At 48.2% G+C, this 15762-nt stretch overlaps 1 protein-coding gene across 3 annotated transcripts in view; it reads right to left on the bottom strand.

Moving 5' to 3' along the window:
• The window catches only part of PIANP (PILR alpha associated neural protein), a 33258-nt gene extending 21142 nt beyond the window's left edge, over positions 1 to 12116 (bottom strand). Inside the window, exon 1 of one of the 3 annotated variants that reach the window (XM_083420595.1) lies at positions 12066 to 12116. The gene's annotated coding sequence lies outside the window, so the exon portion shown is untranslated. Of the gene's footprint in view, positions 1 to 9269; positions 9612 to 10532; positions 10826 to 12065 lie in introns of those variants that run through there. The other 2 variants (XM_083420593.1, XM_083420594.1) reach the window with 2 other exon arrangements.
• Positions 12117 to 15762: the final 3646 nt, after the last annotated feature.

Below are 15762 nucleotides of genomic sequence, written 5' to 3'. Positions count from 1 at the left end.
TCAGGTGGTCAGTTAAAGGTAAAGGGACCCCTGACCATTAGGTCCAGTTGTGGCCGACTCTGGGGTTGCGGCGCTCATCTCGCTTTATTGGCCGCTTCCGGGTCATGTGGCCAGCATGACTAAGCCGCTTCTGGCGAACCAGAGCAGCGCACGGAAATGCCGTTTACCTTCCCACCGGAGTGGTACCTATTTATCTACTTGCACTTTGACGTGCTTTCAAACTGCTAGGTGGGCAGGAGCAGGGACCGAGCAACGGGAGCTCACGTATTGTCAAAAAAGTGGGCGTGCACTGCCAAAAGAAAGGAGGGGAGAACATTAAGAAAAACACGTGGTTTTTAAAAAATATACAGGAGCAAATTCAGAAATTGCTGCGATTACAATAGAAATACAATAGAAATACACCAAAGTGGGGAAGACATCAGGGGACTTGTGTGCCTACTAAATCTGACGTCCACGTACTCATGACTGTTGAGGGGCAACTTCAAGGATTCTTGCTCTCCCTTTTTATGTTTCTTATCTTTAAGCCAGACTTGGACTGGGCAGTTGTCAAATAGAGGACACCTTCAAACAGAGAACTGACTTCTGAGAGCCTTTCAAAACAGAGGAGTGTCCTTTGTAAAGCAGGACACATTGGCACCCTATAGGTAGGCAAGCAGATAGACAGATATATGTTCCCTCTCTCTGTCTTTTCCAAATGAGTGTCAGGTGGTGCAGTGAGCAGAAAGCAGTAAAAGGAAGGAGCACAAACCTCATGGTTAATGCATTGTTGGGACATTTATATGCCATTTCTTGCTAAATATTTAAACACTTCACATACATTATCACGTTGTAACCACTGCAATTCCTGAAGTTTATTTTCAATTGACGCCACCCTATGACCCGGTTCACATGCAACGCTAAGCCAAACCATGGCTGTGTGCGAATGAGCAGTCGTGCAAGCTTCTAGAGGGAAGATGTTGGCTGCTATGTTCCTGCTCTGATCTCACCGTTGTCGCAATATTGTGAGCTAAGCCACAGCTTGGCTTAGCATTATGTCTGAAACTGGTGAAACTGATGTTTTATCTCCCCCAGTCAGGGAAACCAAAAGGTAGTGAGCCACTGAACAAACCTTGGCTACAGGTTGTGGTTTGCCTGGAGTGAGATAAACCACTGACCTCGGTTTAGACGTAACGCCAAGCCAAACCATGACTTAGCTCACAGCAGTGCAACACCAGCAGGGCTGGAGGAGAAGCAAAGTTATGGTTTGGCTTAGTGTTACGTGTGAACTGAGCCTATAACTTACTTCAGCTTTTCTTTTTTGCGCTCTAGATAGGCCTACTGTATATTTCATAGGGCCGGCCCACCCAAGAGGCAAGGTGAGACAACTGCCTCAGGCAGCAAGATCCACCAAGGCAGTAAATCCCAGTGTTGATCTTTCTTCCCCCTACTTTTTCCCTGATGATCTTTCCCTCACCATTTCTTCCCTGGTTGGAAGGGAGGTGGCATTCTAGGATTTGTCTCGGGTGCAACCATGTCTTGAGCAAGCCCTGGCATTTCATACCTCTTTTTCTTTTAAAATTCCAAACTATTGATTTAAATGTCAAGCTGGCATGTGCCGCCTCTTCTTTTTTTACTTCCCTTTGTAAGCTTTTAAGGCTGCCATCGCCAATTAACTCTAAGCCATGCTTTTGGTACTACAGTTTAACCTCCCTCTCTTTCGCTGGCTCCTTGTGTCTCATTGGCCCTAAATAATTTGAATGCATATAGTACCTGCTGTAGTTTGTCAGTTTTTATGGCTCAGAAGTTCTCCTTTATGTATGTTATTCATCTTTTCTCCACTAATAAGGTGGCCGAATGTCCTGCTTTCCTGAGGACTTTTTTCTATTTCCAGTTTAAAGATTAATCGTCATCACAAGGGGCGCAGGGCCTTGAAGTTGCACCTGGGCCGCAGACTAAGGCGGCTCATAGCAGGTCACCTATGCAGTTTTTCCCACTATGGGGAGCTGTGGTGCATCTCTATTTAAATTATAGAAAATTGTTTCTAAATTTACTTCTAGCCATATAAATTAGCAACCAGGCTCATAGCAGGTCACCTAGACAAAGTTTTTCCCACCATGGGGAGCTGTGGTGCATCTCTATTTAAATTATAGAAAATTGTTTCTAAATTTACTTCCAGCCATATAAATTAGCACATGCAAATTTTATGCAAATCGGTGCCCTCTTTTTTAGTGATGCATAACTGACCACCCTGCTTGCTAAGCGCATTTACTGACCTAAGGAAATTGGTTTTCCCCTTACTTCAAGATCCTAAGTTCTACACCATTAAATTGGATATAAACTGTACACACATTTTCCCTTCACCCTTTTCTGGTCCTTGCTAAACATGCTCGCTTTCTTCATTTTCCCCGCATTTTTCTTGCACAACACATTCCTGATCCTCTTTGCTGCTCTCCTGTGAACTTTGTGTGGTTTGTTGATGTATTTTAAAAGGTAGAACACCGAATTAGATGTTTCTCCCTACTCAGATCTATGTGTACTCTGTGTTAAAATTCCTACTTATACCATTTAAAAATGTGTTAAGTCTTTAAGGTGTTACCGGACTCTTTGTTGTTTCCATAAAATGTGTGCATCTTTTCATATTTTTCTCCCTTTGCAAAATTTATTCTGCATCTCCTAATCGTCGTGGGGAAGGGCAAAGAGGTCTGGGGAGTTAATTGAAATCAAATTCCAATGACCCTTAGAAATTTCATTCAGCCATCTTTATGGGCACCTGATATTTCCTTCATCGTTTCGCGCACACTTGCAGGCTTGTCTTCATAGCCATAAGGAACCTGAGGTTTGTGCAGAATATCACAGTCTCATGCAGAACTGTGAAATGCACACAGCCAATCTCTGGTAAAGTGGCATTGTCCCCTTTCTAAAAAACAAACAGGTGGCCACAATATTGATGAAAATATTGAAGATGGCCTAGGGCAATCGCTGCCACAAGTTTCACTCATTGCTTCATCTTCCCACGTTATCAAGTGAGTCAACTGTTCTTTACAGGTTATGAGCTATCAGCCAACTGCCTAGATTTATCGAGCTTTATAATATCATGTGAAACGACCTGAAAGGCATTTTAAAGGTGCTCATTAAATCCACAGTGAGCTACATGCTTAACACAGGCAGTCATCGCAAAGCCTGCCTTAGATACCAACATGTCATAGCTTCCTGTGCCACAGATGCTACTGCACAAAGAGGTACCAATGTGATGATATAACCACCTCTGACTAGGATTCTTCAGAAGCAGAGAGAAACACTTCACCGAAGCAGGAGACCTAGATTTATGGCTCTCACCGCACTGCAAGAACGAGGCAGAACTGGAGAGTCTTGAAGTGCTTCTAAACTAGCAGCTTTTGGTCTCAACTAGCAACCATGTTCTGCCCACACTATTGGGTGTGATCTAGCCCATGGGTGAGTGGCAATACATCTAAGCCATTTTAGCAGCAGCAGGTTTATTTTTTAATCAATTTTAAATTTTGCACTCAAGCAGTCTTTCATTTACATGCTGCTGCATAAATATTTTAAAAATGTTTACTTAAAATATAGACTAAAAAGTATTTTGAGTGCAACTTAAATGATTTATTTATTTTTTAAACCCACTCTCTAAAATGGTGCTGAATGGAAAGCCAACATGCGTATTTTTTTTTATAAAAAATGTCTACATTTGTGCACCATCTTAAGCACCATTGATTTTTTAAAAATGTAAGCGAAAAAAAAATGCTTATGTGCAAATTGAAAGAGTATAAAAAAGTAAATCCGCTGCTAAATGGAGCTAACCATGTGCTATACCTTCTTTCTTTGACCTTTAAAAACAGATGGGAGACTTAGGGTGGTGTTGGAAAACAGCAATTCCATTATGATGTCATATAAAGGTAAAGGGATCCCTGACCATTAGGTCCAGTCATGGCCGACTCTGGGGTTGTGGCGCTCATCTCGCTTTATTGGCCGAGGGAGCCGGCGTACAGCTTCTGGGTCATGTGGCCAGCATGACTAAGCCGCTTCTGGTGAACCAGAGCAGCACATGGAAACACTGTTTACCTTCCCGCCGGAGTGGTACCCATTTATCTACTTGCACTTCGTGCTTTTGAACTGCTGGGTTGGCAGGAGCAGGGACCGAGCAACGGGAGCTCACCCCGTCACGCGAATTCGAACTGCCGACCTTCTGATCAGCAAGTCCTAGGCTCTGTGGTTTAGACCACAGCACCACGTCCCTATGATGTCATATAGATGCCTCATAAAAAGTGAGTGAACCAAGTGTGGCAATTCCACAGTAAACAGCTAGTGTTGAACCAACCAATGAACCTGACGCATCCAGAGCCCAATCTCTCATTACAACAACACCCTTGTTTGAAGCCTTTAAAATGAGGTGTGGATGTGATTTTACTCCTGTCCTTTCCCTTTCCTTATTAAAGATAAAACAAAACAGTAGTGACACAATGTCAAGGACACTATGTGGAAAGCCTAAATGACTGTTTCAAAGCAAACTGAGTAAGATCTGCCTAGGGGTAGTGGATGTAGTATTGGAGATCAGATAAGAAACTCACATTTCCCTTTCTAAATTCTCCCATTGAGACTTTTGAAGTATGGTTGTGAACCAGGTGTGTTTGCTTCAACTCACAATCACTTCTAAACTTACCCTCCCTTTCCATCACTTGCTCCAGCTTCAACCCTCACCAAGCTATTAGTTGACTGAAAATTCAACAATGGTTGGGTTTCGATACTTTGCAATAAAGAAGAAAATTGCAATGTTTTATTAACACTTGTGTTTGGTGAAAACAAACAAGTTTTCATGGAAGTAAAACTTTTTTGATAGACCTTTTGCAAGAAAAAAAATTGCACTAATCAATGCTTTCTTACTATGGGGATACGATTTTAATACTTGATTGCAAGTTGTATTCTGCTGATCTGGAATGCTTCAGAAATAAAGAAATCTATTTCAGCAAAAAACAACACAGAGCTGTCCATCCCGCTGCTTCCTGTGTCTGTCTGTTGGAGTGATTGGACAGTGACTATTATCTTAGAATGAGCCTAAACCATCTCCTCTCTCCCATTTCTCCCTACTCTCCTGTCTGACAACAGAGCCACCAGCAGTGCTACAGCAAGAACTCACTTAATGGAGGTAGCATTAGGTACCCATGACAGCCAATGTTCCTCCAGGAATCTGTCCAATCCTTTGGGTTGTTGTTGTTTTTAAGCCACCTAACATTGTGGCTTCTCCACATCTTGAGACAATTAATTTCATGAGTTCATCACGAACTCTTCAAAAAATAACTGTAGGAAATTTAACAGAAGGCTGTGAGAATTGTGTGAGTGTGCATGCACGCACACACACAACCGAGAATCATGTCTTTCAGTCAGATGTTTAATTAATTAACACACCCTTGTTTAATTTTCCTCGCTTCGGTGGAGCAGTGAAATAAGATATGCTTGGTGCCTTTTTCGTTCCTGGATTAACCTTAGCTAGGACCTGTGCTTGAGAAGAGATGCAGACTGCACCTTTTTTACCTTGGTAGCAGAGTAAATGTTTGTCATATATATGAGACCAAGAGTTGAAAGTTACTTTAGCATAGTGGCTAAATAGATTGAGATAGCAGTCAGACAGAACATGGTTTGGTTCTCTCCTCCGCCATGACCTCACTCAATGCCACTCCCTCAGCCTTCCTACATCTGCAATCTCAAGATAATAATATAGACCTATCATACAGGGAGGGACATGGGTGGCACTGTGGGTTAAACCACAGAGCCTTGGACTTGCCAATCAGAAGGTCGGTGGTTCGAACCCCGCGATGGGGTGAGCTCCTATTGCGCAGTCCCTGCTCCTGCCAACCTAGCAGTTTGAAAGCATGTCAAAGTGCAAGTAGATAAATAGATACCGCTCCAGTGGGAAGGTAAACAGCATTTCCATGCGCTGCTCTGGTTCACCAGAAGCGGCTTAGTCATGCTGGCCACATGACCCGGAAGCTGTACGCTGGCTCCCTCGGCCAATAAAGCGAGATGAGCGCCGCAACCCCAGAGTCGATCACGACTGGACCTAATGGTCAGGGGTCCCTTTACCTTTACCATACAGGCGTGTTGTAAAGATAAGGTAATCTGTGCAAAGCAATAAAAAAAATCCATATAAATGCTAAGCATTATTGTTATTGGAAGTATTTCAGGGCTCCCAGAATTTCCAGTTAGTGATCCAAGACATGCCTGCCTGCCTGCCTGGTTCAACAACATTACAAGGTAGCTGGACTGTCGATTAAAGTCGCTTCAAGGCAGCTCCTTGCATCCTCCCCATTTTCCAGAAATATTTCAAGAGGTAACTTGAAGCTTACAAGGGCTTTCATGAGATCATTTAGTAGCAAAAGGTATGCATGCATAAATCAACAGTTTACCTACTTATGCCAGAACACCCACCTTTGCTCAGTGCTTCAGATTAAAATAAGGAGCAATTGAGCAGTAACCCAATTCCTGTCATTTACTCATAGCTTCTAGCTGTTGGGAGATTTTAGAAACACCCCCAGCATTAGTTTGTATTCCCTGACTGTCTTGTCTAATAGCTACTGACATTTTTTTTCCTCCGGGAATTTTTTAATCCTTTTTTTTTAAAAGAGTTTTATTTTCTGTTCTCGAAACGTTCTGTGGCAAATTTAATTCATGGATCAAACTGAGTATTTTGTTTAGACTCTTCTGCCTGCGTCTCTTCAGGTTCTCGGCTGTTTTTGCATTATTGAGCCCAGGTAAAATTAACAGCTGCTCCCCATCAACTTACTTCACAGCACTGATGATTTTCTCGTGTGCTTCTGTTGCACCCTCTTCCTGTCATCTGGCTCAAGGAGCCTCAAGTCTATTATGGAAGCTGTTTCATCTCACTGATCATTTTAGCTGCCTTCCTCTGCCCTGTCCTCCCTTGCTCTGCAACATCAGGTTGAGCTGTGGGTGGAGGAAGATCAGCCCCGAACAGAGAAGTGCAAATACACCTTCGATCCACACGGTGACATTAAAATATGTGCTCTCTTTTTATTGGAATAGTTCTAATACGGACCCTCCTTCTCCCTCTCCCCCTCCCCTTTCCCCTCAGCGTGTATTACTTTGCAATTTCCAACACTGAATTTCATCTGCCATTTTATTGCTAAAGTCACCCAGTTGTGTAATGACCTTCCAGAAGACAGCAATCTGCTCTGGACTTTAAAGCTTTGCCAGCTGTAAAATGTTTCCACCTCAGTATCCCTCCCTTCCTTTCTTGAGGTCACTGTTGAATATGTTTAACATCGCTTCTTTGATGCACAGATGCTTACTCCCGCTTTCCTATTTAGCCTTTCAGTGCGATGCTGACCCTGTCATCGTTCTAGTCCTCAACACAGCACATCTCTCAGCACAGCACAGAAAACGCATTCCGGTGCTTGAGGCAGAAAATCCAAATGGGGCCCCCATGGTGATTTAAAACAACAACAACCTAAGTACCTTAAAAAAAATAGGGCTTATGCCAGAACAATATGCTGAAAAAATATGTTTTGAGTTTCCATCTTTTTTTTAATAAAAAAAACCCCAGCAACAACTCATTACTGATTCACAAAAAGATCGTCCCTCTTATTCCAGGATGACTTTGTTTTCTTAAGAGCTTTTGATGAAGGGCTTAGTCAAACGCTTCTGAAAATCCAATTGCACTAAATCAACTGGGTCGCCCTGTTCTACATGCTGCCTGACATCTTCGGAGAATTTGGGTAGATCAGTGAGATGTCACTTTCCCTTATTAATCTCACAGTTGACTGTTCCCTGACATAACAATATTTATCTGAGTCTCGTATGCTTTTGCCTAGGCTCCCAGAATTTCTGTGCATTTTCTGTTTACAATAAACAGGGTTTTCTTTCTCCAGCTCGGTTCTCCACATATCTATTCAGAAGTAAAACCCTGAGGCGCTCCCAGGAGGAAAGGTGTGGCACCTGCCTCGAGGTGGCAGATTTCTGCCACCATGATAGTAATGCAGACTGAAAGATAGATCTGAACCACAGGGCACAATCAGCCAGGAAATTCTCCTGTGCAAGACCCTCTGGATGAATAGGAGCTGCACAAGAGAACTCCATGTGCTCTGGCACACTTGGATTAATTTCAATGGATCGCATGCTGGAGAATGTCTGGACTGATTTTGCCATGAGTGTAGCCATTTGGATTTTCTACATCAGCTGCCAAGATGTCTTAAGGAAGACCCTAGTTACTCTAAGCTCAGCCAGAAATCTATACAGACAAATTTTCACTGGTCTCTCCTGGCTTTCAGATGCATGCAAGGATGTTCAATAGTCATACAAATATAGCAATGTGGGCAGAAGGAAAACTGGCCCCAGAGCCTAGAGACTGTGGGTGGGATTCTGCACCATTGTTCTGAATCCCACACTGGCCTAGACTTGAAGATGAATAGACTGCTACTCTTAATCAGTAGGAGTGGGAGTATCAAAAACCAACTGCTGGTGTGTGTGGCTGAAGATTTGCAGTGATGGATCCTGCTATGTTCTGGAGAAAGGAAAAGGGAATTCAGGCGGGGAAGACGCCTAACAGGGAGCATGATAGAGGTGAACATGATTACGAATGGTGTGGGAGTACATAGGGAACATTATTTCTTTCTCTCAGTGGCAGTGGATTTAGGACAGACCAAAAAAAAAGTAGCTCTTCACATAACACACAATAAATTAGCTTACAGAATTCATTACCAGAACATGCAGAGACAGCTTCTAGCTTAGAGGCTTTTCTTTAAAGAAATACGCAAATTCATGGAAGACAGGACTAGCCAAGGCAAGCCAAAGAGACCCTCCATGGCTGGGTACAGTCTACCTCCAGTTGCTAGATGCTGCACAGCTGTATTACATTGTGCCTCACGGTGAGCTACTTTTGGTGACCACGGTGGACTTGAGGGACCCTTGGCCTGAACCAAACAGGCATTTCTTATGTTCGTCTACAGATCTGACACTCTATAGAGATGGAAAAACTGGGACTAAGAATACGAATGCTGGTGCTGTCCCAAAGTGTGAGCCCCTGCTGTGCTCCAAAGCTGGGCTGTGACTTCATGTTGATGGTGGCTAATGCACTGTTTACAGAAATCCTCCAGCCTTTGCTCGCTGAGGTTGTGAAGCAAAGTCTGGAGCTATCTCACCCTATGATGGTGTTGCTTCTGTTGAAGGCGAGATGCTTGGGGAAGTGTTAGCCTCAAATCTCGCTGGGGAAAGCAGTTCAATGTTCAACAGCTGACAAAGCGAACCTCACTACCACCTACCTGTGGATCAGATGGCCTGGAATCCTAACGTGCCTACGGATGTCAGCAAGCTTTGTTCTTCCGCCTCTTGCAACAGCAAAAAGCACAGTCCAGCGCGCGCGCACTTGGGAGAATAAGTGCCATTGAACTGAGCGGGTTGCGTAAACATGCCTAGGGTGGCACTGCAAATCCTGGGAGCCCGATGCATTTTCCTGTGTTTGGGAAGGGGCTGTCCAACCACAGCAATGAGGCCCCTTCCAGAGGGGCTGAATCCCCCCCATGGGTATCCACAGGCAATCTGGAAGATTTCCTTGCATTGTGTTGCTGTGTGTGACGCATTCATTGCTGCCCTGGCTCTGGACTTTTTGCGGGACACCCACCCTGGCCGGTGCACCAGAGGGGCTCAAGTTATCCCACTCCTCCCTCCCTGACATTCCTCTTTGCCTTGCTTGGTCACAGTTGTTCTTTGGGCACAACAGGTCTGGGTGCATCATGCATGTCAAGAGCTGTGGGGAGCTGGAGCCAGAGTTGCTCATGGAGCTGGGGCAAGGATGCTGGATAGGACCAGATGAGGCTGCCAAGTACAAGCCCAGAAGGAGCTTGTTTTCCTTCATCAAAGGAAGCATCCTTGATCTGTCTCTCTCTCTCTCTCATACACACACACACAGACAGACACACACAGAGCACACTGCACGGAACAGAACATCCCTCCTTGGTCCACCAAGCACCACAGACCAGGCGCCCCAGGGCTCTCCAGATCTCTCTCTCTACACGCAGGAAAGCCACCAAGTCCACGAAGCAACCCCACAAAAACACATTTGCCTTTTCACATTGTGGAACCCACGGAGGTTGGGGGATCTCTCCCTCAGACCCCACAGAAACCCCTTTATCTCACATCTTCAAAACCACCACCCTTTCTTACTTCCAACAGGAAAACAGAGAATTCCCCCCCCCCACGGAAAACAAAACCGGGACTCGAGTGGACCCCGTTCCCCCACCCAGCACCCCCTCGCCTCTGCGCCTCCCCTCGACGCACTGGAGCCCCGCGGAAGGCGGGCAGCTCCGGACCCGACAGGAGCGTCCCGCACCCGCCCCGTTTGGGAAACGGTGACCGAAGAGGGGCGGCAGCCGGAGCAGCACAAGCCGCCGCCGCCGCCCCATCCGCAGCCCTCTCTCCGTGGGGAAGCGAAGGCGCGACGGCGGAGGAGAGCCGGAGCCGAGAGTCCTGGCTCCGTCCCCGCCGGGCAGCGCGCCCGGGAGCCAGCCCGCCCGCCCGCCACTCACCTTCCCAGCGGCGGCGAGGGGGGACGCCGCCGGGCTTGGGGGAGCCCGCGTGCCGCCGTCGCTTCCCATCTCCGGGCTCGGCGAGGCTACAGCGCGGACTGCGCGCCAGCCTCTTCTGGCGAGGCTGTCTTGTCCGCCCGTCCGTCTGTCTCGCTCGCTCGCTCGCCGGCCGCGGTTAACCCTCGGGCTGCCGGCGGGCTGGACCCCCGCCTGCTCGGCGCGCCACCAGAGGCCGCCCCCTCGAGCGGGAGGACGGGCGCGCGGGGCGGGCGCCTCGTCGCGCAGCCGGCGAGGGAATGAACGGGCAGGAGGGCGCCAGGGAGGGAAGGAAGAAAGGGTCCTCTCGGGGAGGGGCTACCGGAGCCGGGGAAAGGGCGCCGCCGCCGCCGGGGGAGAGGAGGCAGCCCCCAAGCGCGCTCCAAAGCCCTCTGGAAGGAGACGGAGGGGCAGCAGATCGTGCCACCCGCGCCCCGTCTGCAGCTGGGGCAGCAGCCTCTCCCACAGCCCGGTGGGCGCCCCAGAGCGCAAGGATATATTTCTCTTTCATTTATCAGAGTGCCTCTGGGCATGTGCAGAGTGTTCCCAAGCAAGATGAGAGGTCCGCCTCCCGCTTTGGGGAGGAGCGCGAAGGGTTCCGTCCGGGGCAAAGGAGGCGGGGAGGGGATGTGTGTGGCTCCCCCCACCTGGTAGCCTCGGGACCTCTTGCCGTGGCGCAAGGAGCCAGGTCTCTCGTGTGCGCTCTGCCCCTCAGATTTCCCCCTTCGCACGACCTGCTGTCCCGGCAGACATTGCTTCTGCTCCCCCCTACAACCCCCCCCCCCAGCATCCCCCCTCTCCCCCCCCAGCCCAGCCCGCGTTGCTAGGGAGCGAGGCGTCTCCAAGGGCCCTGCCGGGCGCAGCACCTGTGGCTGAAGCGGCCTCCGCGCGCACTTGGCGCTCCAGCCGAGCCCGGGGACCCGGCGCGCCGCCGCCCCTGGAGAGACAGAGGAGAGCCGAGGGGCGGGTGGGGCAGCGAGGACAGGCGAGGCAGGAGGAGAGCCCGCTCGGCCTGCCCTCCGCCATCCCTCGGCGCTCTCCTCCTCCCCGGCGGCGCCTGCTGCTGCTGCCGGGCTGGGCTCTGCATGGCTGCTCCCGTTGCTCCCTCCGCAGCTCGGTCCCGCTGCTGTGGCGCTTCTTCCACACCACGAAGCCGCCTCGCTCCTCCTCCTCCTCCCCGCCGCCGCCGCCACTCCCGCTTCTAGCGACCCTCTTTCTTGCGCCGCCGTCCTCGTCTCCTCCCTGGCATCGGGGGTGCTTTTCCCCAAGGGACCCCCCCCCTCTCCATACCCAGATCTCCTTCATCTTCGCCTTCTTCACCCCCACCCTTAAAAAGGCGAGCCTCCTGCGGTTCCTTGCTTCTCTTTTGAAGCCTTGGGGGGGGGGGAGGTTTGCAAGAGGGACGGAGCGTGGCTAGAAGTCTGAATACACCGAGCGCGCACCCGCGTGTCTGGCCAGGGAGGAGGGTTTTGGGTCCCGTCTCCGCCATAAGATTACCGTGCATATGTATTCGCCATTAGATGGAATTCAAGGCTCCCTCGGTTACACACCTCTTTGGCTTGGGGGAGTCTCTGGACCACTTTAAGATCTGCCCCCACCCACCCGACAAGGAAGCTGCCAGATGAAACATCGAAACTCTAAGGCTGTTCACACGTCGCGCTGCACACGCGTTCAAAGGGTCTGCGCACGTGTGAAGGAGGTGCGTTCCAAAGCCAGCGCCTGGACTAAGCTCGGAATGGTAGAGAGTGGATGGGGAGTGCTGCTGCACACGTGTTGACTGCAGGCAGGTACGACCGTGTGAGGAATGTTCTTGTGAACGTTCCAAGCACGCATGGGCAGCATCGCTCGCATCGCAAGCCCTGCAAAAGTTCCTCTCGTCGCTGCTCAACAGGGAGCTGCTGCAGCCAGCCACTATTCCCTGGATGCCTGTAGCTATATTTATGCATTAGTTGCATGCAGAGCCTTGCTGTACTGAAGAAGGAACAAGGGCCGTGCATTTACCCACCTCACCAGTTGCCCCTCCTTCTGCAACGGCCCGATGCGTCTGCCTGCAGTTAACCTCGGTGTCCTGACCGCACCAGCAGGTGCTCCCACCTTGGGATTTCACTGCAGACAACCAGGCTCTCCGATGCAGTTGCTGCAGAAAAGAGTAGCAATGTCAGGGCAGAGCTAAAAGCACAGCCCTGCTCCTCCATCTACAGGATGAGCAATGCATCCATGGAACTGCATCCATGGGCATCCACGGAATTGCGAATGGCTGCAGCCTCCTCTGTTGTCTTTGTCCATGGAGTTTTCTTGGCAGGGATACTGGAGTGGCTTGCCGGTTCCTGCTCCAGGTAGATCGCGTTTGGTCAAAACTCTCCACTATGACCTGTCCATCTTGGGTGGCCCTGCACGGCATGGCTCATAGCTTCTCTGAGTTATTCAAGCCCCTTCGCCACGGCAAGGCATGGTTGGACAGTGTTCTAGAAGCTACCAGCATGAGTTTGACCAAACTGTGGGAGGCAGAGGAAGACAGGAGTGCCTGGCGTGCTCTGGTCCAGGGGGTCACGAAGAGGCGGACACGACTACACGACTAAACAACAACAGCTCCCTCTACAGGAGGGGCAGGGAAGTCTTTTTCAGCTGCAGTCTCTCATGGGCAGCCTTCTGCACAGGGGGCAGAAGCCAACGGACAAAGCAATGGGGTGTGCACAATGAACAGTGTAAAGGAAGTGCAGAAAAGGCCCTTTCCAGAGGCAATGTGAGCCTAGCTGCCTCAGGAGGCGCATTTAAAGGTGGCAGAGTGGGAGGCAGAGCTGATTTGGCTACTTGGAAGTTTTGCTGCCCCGTGGAAATCAGTACAGAAGCTCAGCAAGAGCACAGCACCTATATGCCTGGCTAACTGTTTTAACTGGCTTTTCTGACCACATCCAATTAGTAGGTCTGGCAGTTTCGGATCGGAAGAGGCTTGCAGCGTTTTGGAAATGGCAGGTGTCCAACTCGGAAGCTTGTAGTTGGGGGGTGTCTAGGTGAGAGAGAGAGAGAGAGAGAGAGAGAGAGAGAGAGGTGGAGAATATCTCAGTGGGAGAGCATCTGCCTTGTGGGTAGAAGGCCTCGGGTTCAATCCCTCGCATCCCCAGGTAGGCCCGGGAGAGGCTCCCTGCGTGAAGCCCTGGAGAGCCGCTGCCAATCAGTGCAGAGACAATATTGAGCTAGTTGGACCAATAATCGTCTGACTCAGTGCAAGGCATCTTGCTATATTCTTGTGATGCAGGGAGTTATTTATGCCTCATCAGATGATTAGACCCAAAGGAGTTTATCCCTAGAGAGTAGCAACTACTGGCAAGAAAGTCCCCAGATTTTATTTTATTTTATTTTTTTTTTTTATAAATTTTTTTATTGCGTTTCTTTCCATAATTTTATAGGTTTATAAACAAATAAAGTAGTTACAAGAAACAAATTTTCTCTTTTTTAACAACAAAAACAAAATAAAACTTGGACTTCCCCACCCCTTCCGATTCTGCGTTCTTTGCATTAACAATGTCAGCATTTTGTTACCTTATTTCATACCTTGTTGTAACTTTCGAATGTTATGTATCCAAATACAATATATTATATCTCAATTTCAATACCTTTAAAATAAACATAACATATTCAATTTAAATTTGTCTCCTTTTCTCTTTTGTCACTAATTTTACCATTTACTTAATCATATTCGCAGAAGCTTAACGTTTCCTAATCATGCACTTTCTTAGGATTCATACAGCTTATAATATCCGGAGGCGGCGCGAAACCGTGATGGCGGACCTCTTCGAGCTCTGAAGAGGGGCACCGCAGAAAAGGGTTGTTTCGCTACGGCGCAGCGGCAACCCATCAAGAAAAACCACGGACAGAGAGAGTCCGTGGCCGTGGGACTCGGCGGGCACCTGGAGCGACCCCAAATTCGCGGAAGGGACCCCGTAAGGGGCTCCGGAGTGAAGGAGGGGGAGCGGTGCTGTGAGTTCATCGCTCTTTCTGCGGAGGCGAAGCCGCGCGGCTGTCACGGATGAGCGCTGACCTTTCTTCCAAAAAATACTACTCTGAAACAGCAAACCCGTGAGTAAGGACTTAAGATTTGTTACAATAACTTGAAGAAATTTGGCTGAAACCGGGAGACGAGAAAGAGGAAGTCCGTCTTCCGGCACTGCTTATAAGATCAAAGCAGACTGTTTAAAGAGCGGAAAGCGCTGTGAACAGGGAAGCTTTAAGGCTTTAAAGTGGGACTTTCGTGCACACTGGAAATTCTATTCTTAAAGGAAGAAAAAATACAGTTTAAATTGGACTTGGAGCGGTCCCCCATGGGGCGAGGGAAGACTCTAACTCCAAATCTTCGGGTGGCCGGGTGAAGTTGCTTGACTGCGGAACTGTTACAAACTTCCAGATACTTTTGTAACTGAAGTGCAACTTTTGGGCTTACTCAGTTTGAGTGGATACAATTGCAGGCACCTTGTTGGAACATTGTTAAACGTTTTAAAGTGCTCTGCAGGACTTTTTTCTTAGTGTTTTGGAACTAACTTGCTTTTAAAATTGTTTTTGAAAACGGAAACTTTAATGGCGGAAAAGTTACCTTCTTCTTACTAACTTTTGGTGGCACTCCCCCTAGAGGACATTGGATAACAAAGGCCTGGGAAAAGTTTTTTTGCTTACTTTCTTTCTCCAGACTGTTTATAAATTTGGACTTGTCTTTCCCATGGGATTACAACATCTGACCTTGAACATTGACTGATGAGTGGTACAGGAAAGACAAGAGCAGCCAAAGCTAAGGAAGCTAAGGAAAAAGAAAAAGCAAAAAAGCAGGCACAGCTTTTGCAAACAACTTTAACTCAGGGACGTAGACTATCAGTGCCTGCTGTGCTTGCAACACAAAAAGTAGAAAGGGAAAAGCCTGAAAAATCTGAAGAGGAAGATATGGCATCAGGAGGAGCAGAGGCAGCACTGAAACAAGTTTTGGAACAATTGTCAACATTAAATCAAAAAATTGATAACCAATCAACAAAAATTGACCAAGCTACATCCTCGATCCAGAAATTGACAGATCAGGTTTCCCAACACACCCAAGCAATTGAAAAATTGCAAGGAGCAACGGAAGAGAACCGTAAATTGGCAGGGGAAGCCGTTGAAATTGCAACATCAGCTAAAAAAGAGGTTGAGGAAGTTAAAGCAGAAGTCAAGC

This window comes from Podarcis tiliguerta, assembly GCF_965153285.1.
Source record: "Podarcis tiliguerta genome assembly, chromosome: 17".
NCBI classification, from domain to species: Eukaryota; Metazoa; Chordata; class Lepidosauria; order Squamata; family Lacertidae; genus Podarcis; species Podarcis tiliguerta.
This window is presented reverse-complemented; position numbering and strand designations above follow the sequence as displayed.